Source organism: Tiliqua scincoides, chromosome 8 (genome assembly GCF_035046505.1).
Source record: "Tiliqua scincoides isolate rTilSci1 chromosome 8, rTilSci1.hap2, whole genome shotgun sequence".
Lineage (NCBI taxonomy): Eukaryota > Metazoa > Chordata > Lepidosauria > Squamata > Scincidae > Tiliqua > Tiliqua scincoides.
Genome location: NC_089828.1, coordinates 10,117,796 through 10,125,293, shown reverse-complemented (window position 1 = coordinate 10,125,293; position 7,498 = coordinate 10,117,796).

Here is a 7,498-nt window from a genome sequence, read left to right as displayed (position 1 = left end):
CATGCTCATAAGCCACTGTATTTCCACTCATAAGCCAATTTCCACTAGTATACAGGATAGACTGGGCAAATTTTGGGACCAGTGCATGTGTCAATCCATTTGGGTGGGGAGACACTGCATAAAATTCATGCAAGGTGGTTTGTGCTTTTATTATTATTATTATTATTATTATTATTGCTTCTTGCATTTCTCATTTAGCACTAAAACATTGGCTGAATACCACCGAAGCCCACAAATAGAAATATCCTTAGTAATATCAAAAGGCCGTTCCACGCCTTATGGGGCAGCAAATCCAATTTTATCAATGAGCATTTGACAGGGGGCTGCAACCAAATTGTTACTGCCTGAAAAGATATGTGTATGATACTGTTTTTTGTTGTTGTTTTTTTGCCACATTCATGCATTAAGAACATAAGAAGAGCTCCACTGGATCAGGCCAAAGGCCCATCTAGTCCAGCTTCCTGTATCTCACAGGGGCCCACCAGATGCCTCAGGGAGCACAAAGGACAGCAAGACACAACCTGTGTCCTGGTGCCCTCCCTTGCATCTGGCATTCTGAGGTAGTCTAAAATCTGGAAGTTGATCATGGCCATCATGGCTTGTAACCTGTGATGGACGTTTCCTCCAGAAATCTGTCCAATCCTCTTTTAAAGGCATCTAGGCCAGATGCCATCAGCACATCTGGTGGCAAGGAGTTCCACAGACTAAGTATATGCTGGGTTAAGAAATATTTCCTTTTGTCTGTTCTTAACTCTCCCAACACTCAATTTTCGTGGATGTCCCCTGGTTCTGGTACTGTGTGAGAGGGAAAAGAACATTCCTCCATCTACCCGATCTGTCCCCTGCATAATTTTGTATGTCTCAGTCATGTCCCCCCTCAGGCACCTTTTTTCTAGACTGAAGTGCTCCAACTGCTGGAGTCTTTCCTCTTAAGGGAGATGCATACACAGGAAGTTTTTAATGTATACTTCCACATACAATCAGTAGTTCCATGACTACTGAGAAGCTGAGCATTAACTTGCTGGCACCACCAGACCGCACATGATTATAGAATATGAAGGGGTTAGTTTGGGGAACCCTGGCAAACCTACATTGGGAAACAGCCTTGCTTTTGTGCATGAGAATTTCATCAAGCAGGCTGAAGCAGCCACAGCCACTCACCACAGAATTGCCCTTCCTGGCCCGACTGACTGTGTTAGGAATGTTAAGCTGAAGTCTCCTCCCAAGGACAGCATGTGGAACCAATGCACTGGCTAATGCAACTGGACATTTTAAATGGGAAAAGGTTTACAGCTCCAGATTTCACAAGCTGGGAAGAACCCGGCTTTAGGCAAAAATAACAAAGCAAGAGTCACAATAGAAAGAAAACAGAATTAAAACAATGGCCTTAAGGTTAACAAAGTGAACAACTGCTCATGTATGAAAGTCAACAAAAGGCAAACTAATGACAGACATTTCCATCCAGCAGCATAAACCGCATCCAGTGGTGTAGCTAGAGACGGTGTATCCAGTTTCACAGGTGTCTGAATGCGCTGTGCAAGCGTCCCCCCTACCCTTGGAGCCACTTCCCAGAATGGCTGCAAAGGGGAGGGGGAGGAGGGGCCGCTTGTATGGCGCAGTCAGGCGCCTGCAAAACTTTGTGTTTTGCACCCCCTCTAGCTATGCCTCTGCTACAGAACACACCAGCCTCTGGCTGACTGTAGCAGATGCTGGACCCAATTCCTGCAACAAGCAGTCAGATGCTTCTGACCACATGGAAGCTCTTTGGAGGCTTTGTAAACCAGCCTGGCTGCATAAGAGAGCCAGGGTGGTGTAGTGGTTTGGGTGATGGACTTAGACCTGGACAAATTCTCCCCACAGTGCACAATAATAGGGCCATCCTCTCCCCCCCCCCACGTCCCAAAACAATACTACTTAGGAGGAATTTGGGGGGGGGGGGAACAGCAAACACTGAATGCTGAGAAGAGACCACATCTGCTACTGGAAGCATCAAGACAGAGGAGGGGGGAAAGAAGCAGAAAGACCCACCGCTGCCATGGTCAGCCCCCAAAACCTTAGGGGGCCCACTGTGTCCCTTCAAACCTGGAGCCAGTCCTGCTTTGGTGCTTGGTCTATCTGGAATGCCGAACATGCTTAGCTTAAACCCAAATCAAAACCTAGTTTTCTTCTTTGCGACCCCTGTTCCACTTTCACTTTCTCTTTGAAGTAGCCAAGGCAACAGCATGCAAGATCAGGCTCTTTTTTAATATTTAAAATAAACGGATCGTAGCTGTGCATTTAAAAAAAAAAATTTAACTGGATTGCATAATTTAATCACTGCCATTTCCATTTGTAGTTTAGGGTCTTCCCAGATTCCCGGTAAATACGAGAAAATCCAGACACAAGGCTGCGCAGGGTAGGGTCAGACTGACAGAAGAAGGGAGCTAAATTTTTGATGGCTGAAAAAGCAGAAGCTGCCTGGGAAGTCCCAAGTCACAATATAGTACGGGAAGATGCCATTTCCATACCGTGACATGTAAACCTCTAAACCAGGGGTGTCCAAAGTTTTCGGCAGGAGGGCCACATCATCTCTCTGACACCGTGTCGGGGGGGGGGGGGAGAAAGAATTAATTTACATTTAAAATTTGAATAATTTTACATACGTTTACATAAGTGACTATATTAAAGATGAACTTATATGAATGAATGAAGGTCTTGCAATAGCTCAAGGTCTATAAAAGGCCTTGCACAAAGCAAGGCCGGCCTTTCCTTTGCTGCTGCTACTGCATCACAGACGTGAAACAGCAAGCAGTGGAGGGAGCCCTCATCCCACAGCTCACCCGAGAGGTCAAGCAGTCGCCTTCATACTGAGAGCAGTTGAATCAGGCCAGTGTGGGCTCCAACAAATCTCTGGAGGGCCAGAGGCTCATTGGAGACTGGGGGCTCCCTGAGGGCCGCATTGAGAGGCCTCGAGGGCCGCAAGTGGCCCCAGGGCCGGGGTTTGGGCACCCCTGCTCTAAACCAATCAATCAAATATATGGCCAGTTTCCCTTAATGGAAGTACTGAAATACATAGTAGTAAGAACTAAGGAGGTAATTCCCAAAATATGTGCCATGGAAAGTGTTCCTTTTTCCAGAAAATAAAAGTGGACAGCTAATGCAAAATGGGGCTGCATTTGGGCTCAATTTTCCTGCTGAAAAAACCCCTGAAATGGGGTGGGGGGGGAGCACACAGTTGTTCCCTCTGGTGAGAAAATGGTGTACAGGGAAGTGCCCTCAATCTGAATCAGCTCACACCCCCATGACTATTTTTTGTTAGAAAAGAAATACTCCTGGTTTTAAGCCTGCTGTTACTGTGAGGTGGGCAGTCCAATTCTAACTCCTAAATCCAAGCCAACGTGGCACATGCTGTATCCCATAGGGGAGTTTTGACCTCTGGAGGCCTCTTTGGGAGAAGGGAACATTTGTTCCCTTGCTCTGGAGTAAGCCCCTGCCGGTTCTATGGCTGGTGCAAGTCTGTGTTGACCTGGGTAGGGGGATCAGGGCTGGGAAGGGAGTTAGGATTTGGTGGTTTCTGCTTGTTAAAGTTAGGACTTGTTAAAGTTAGGATTAGAGTTAGGATTTGGTGGTTTCTGCTTGTTAAAGCAGGGCTAGCTACCAATAGGATTGGGCTGTTAATGTAAGGTGTAGTTTGGGCCTGCATCTGAACTGCACCATTTCCAATAGCAGGTAAGAGTTCACATGACTCAATTTCTTTCACACAGAATCCTAGCATATAAGAGGAAGGGGCCTCTCTCTTCCCAGACATGCTGTTTTTCCATGCACAAGCATGGGTACAAAAGAGCACTGAAGGAGTCTCTCACCTGCAGTCTGGTAAGCCCAAGCAAAGCTTTACCATCTTAATGCCTTAGGTTTAAGTGCCTTAAACCAAAGCTTAAAAAAATTAGGGCTCAGTCCTAAACCAGGGTAGCACTGGTGGCCCGTGCACTGCCCTGGCAACTGCCATCATGCAAGTGCTGTAATGCACTTTGCAAGCAGTGCTACACAAGAGGAGAGGCCAGCACCAATCAGTGCTGGGCAGCGGGGAGACTTTTGGGGATGCAGAAGGGCAGGGGAAGGCGGGGAGGGCTCAGAACTGGGTGGAGGGAGGGCCAGAAGGAGGATCAGGATCAGGAGAGAGACAGGGATGGCAGCAGAGTCTGCCACTGAATCCAGTGCCCACTCTCAAGCTGCTCTGCCCAACGTAGGACTCCAAGATTCTGCGCCCACTAAATAGCAGGCACAGATCAGAGACAACCCATTGGCAGTAGCAGAGCTTGACATGGGGTAAGGGAATATTTGTTCCCTTACCTCAAGGAGGCTCCAGGGGCTAGTCCAGCCCTGCAGTATACAGTGGCGGCCATTTAGGGACCACTCTTCCTTGTGGTGGTCCCAGACCTTAGGGTTGGGTTGCCAGTTACTATAACCAAACTTCACAGCTCAGCTCAGCTCACTCTCCTTCCAGCTCTGATTATTGCTAAGACTGCTACTGTATGCAGCAACCCAAACACCAAAGTCCACCAATTCTATTCATTGGGCTTCACCTTACTCAGACTCCACATTGGATGGGGCTGTTAGGCTTTCAGAATTAAGCAGCAAGTTCCAAATGCTAACCTAGATATTTGAGGGGAGGAGCGATTCGCAAAGATCACCTAACAAGTCCCAAAAAGTTTCAGCAGGCAGCCAGCAGAACTGCTAGCAATAAAGAAAAAGAGTAGATCCTACAAGCCATGTTTAACATAAAAAGGAAATTGCAGAAAGTTAAGCACGTTCCAAAGAGCTGGCACCCTGACAAGAAGCTAGGAAATTCAAGGCAGCAGCTCCAGCCCCGGACCTGACTCCATGCCTAAATATAGTCTCCATAGCATATGGCATGGCAAAAATCATTTCACAGTACATCATGCCGCATATGTAGCCAATATTATTAGGGATTTCAGACTTAACATTCCCTTTGCCCGTGTTTAATCGCTAAGCACTCCTGCCAAACCTGGAGTCCAAAAAGCACAGAAGTGCACAGTGAGAAAACTTACAAAGGATATAGGGCTGCCATCCAGAATAGCAGCCCTATGTCATTTTTCCCCACCCCATCCTTAACATCTAGAGCAGTGGTCTTCACCCTTTTTCATGCCACAACCCCATCAATCAATCAAGCAAGCAAGCAAGCAAGCGTCTGGGAACCCACCATCAATCCTACCCCCCCTCCCAGGACCCTATCTATCCACTCCCTGTCCCTGTTGCCGCCCACTCCCTGCCCCCGTTATGTCCTCCCAGCACTGATCATGGTAACCAAATATTCTTATGAGAGAGAGAGCAGAAAAAGTTACCTTGAAGCCTGGCACTTCACAGTGCGGATAACATGAGATCATCATGCGTTGTTTATGCACCAAGGGGTGCCTTTGCATTGTGTTTCAAGCCACATGTCATGGTGCAAGGGGCCACTGCTCAGTGAGAGAGTGCTATCTTGCAGGCAAAAGGTTGCAGGTTCAAACCCTGGCATCTTTAGATAGGGCTGGGGAAAACGACTCCTGTCCAAAACCCATGAGAACCTCTGCCAGTCAGATAATTTAGAGCTGGATGGACCAAGGGGCTGACTCGGAAGGAGGCAGCTTCACAGGGCAATAAAGCTACAGGTCATCTTGAAGACTAGACAACTTGCTAGTTCCACGTTTTGAGTGCCTGTTATGAATGAACAGTTAAATGGGCTTGTGTACCAAGTATGCATGCCAAAAGCACACATCCCTTTGCTTTAAGTAACCAGCGTGCATCACCGTTGTTGCCACAGTTACTATGATGTGCAGAAAGAACATCATATGTTGTTTACCAGGCCCTGCCTTCAAGCTTGTCTCCTCCGTCCCGCAAAATCAGTAAGAGCATTCCTGAGTGCAGCTCACTTGGAAGAAAGAGGGAATAAAACTGTGACAAATATTGACAGATTCCATTTTCATGTCTACAGATGACCCATAGGATCGGGCCCCAAATCTACACAGGATCACATTTAGCCCCATCACTATTTTTGCATTTGTTAAGAGGAGGGGGGAAGATAGAGCAAGAAAAAGGTAGGCGAAAATTGGATATATTGGTTAATTTTTTAAAAAAGAGCAGGCCCCACATAGCTATCTGGAGGTTAGTGGGTCTGGATCTAGAAAGGCTGTAGTCAATGACAGTGGTTCTCACACATTTAGCACTGGGACCCACTTTTTAGAATGAGAATCTTGTCAGGACCCACCAGAAGTGATGCCATGACCGGAAGTGACATCATCAAGCAGGAAAATTTTTAACAATCCTAGGCTGCAATCCTACCCACACTTACCCAGGAGTAAGCCCCATTAACTATCACGTTAAAAGCATATTCATAGCAGCCTGTTAAAAGTACAGATCTCCCCAAATGCAGTCACATCCCATGGTAGCATCAAGTCTAATATATTAAAAATAAAATATTGAAATGAACGGGGACCCACCTGAAATTGGCTCACAACCCACCTAGTGGGTCCCGACCCACAGTTTGAGAAACACTGGTCTATGACATACTGAAGAGGCTTGGTTTTAGGTAAGGTGAGTAACAAATCCTAGCTCAAATCTTATTTCCTTGACATATAATGAGTCTTTTGAAAGGAAATAAATAGGTGACCTTTAACATCCTTTCAAAAGAGAGGTGCAATCCTACTTTAGGAAAAGCTCTGAGTCTTTAACCTGCTACCTAAGGTAGAAATGCAACAGGTACAGCATTTGTCCATGTAGAGCCAAAGTGGTAGGAAAAGGCTTAATCATCTGAGTGTTTGCTAGTCACGCACAGCGAAATCCTATGCATGTCTACTCAGAAGTAGGTCCTATTATTTTCAAGTGTGCTTACTCCCAGGAAATTGTTATAGGATTGCAGCAGCAGTTGTTAAAACCTATAAAACAAAAGCACTAAGATGCTTTCAATTATGTTTTGGAAAAGTGGTCTAAGATATCATTTATCTTTCAAAGGATACAGTTATTACTACTTCTTTTGCAAATATTTCTTTACTGGTTTCACTCCATACCATGAGAATAAGCTACATATTTCTGGGGGAGGGATCTACAACTCATGTTTGTTCTGTGATCACATTCAAGACTTCACATACACACCAATATATGAAAGAAAAGAACAATGTATATTTTCATTACTGTTTAAAAAGTACCTGGGACTGCAACCACAAAACAATACTGCCCAGTTCAGGTTTGTAAATAGCAACATGCCCAGTTACCTGTGGAGAGTATGAATTTTCTCCAGGTGAGCTGACATGGACCTGTTACACAAAAAAGAATTGCATCATGACTGTGGCTGCTTCTGCTTATACCACGTACCTAGTACACTTTTAAAGCTATTATAATTAGCAATTATAATTTGTAAAAATGTACCCTTGGAATAAGAATGCAATAATATTACTTTCTGTACTTTTTCCTTGGGAATAAACGAAATCTGTGAAAAAATAAAAATGTTTAAGAACATCTTTAC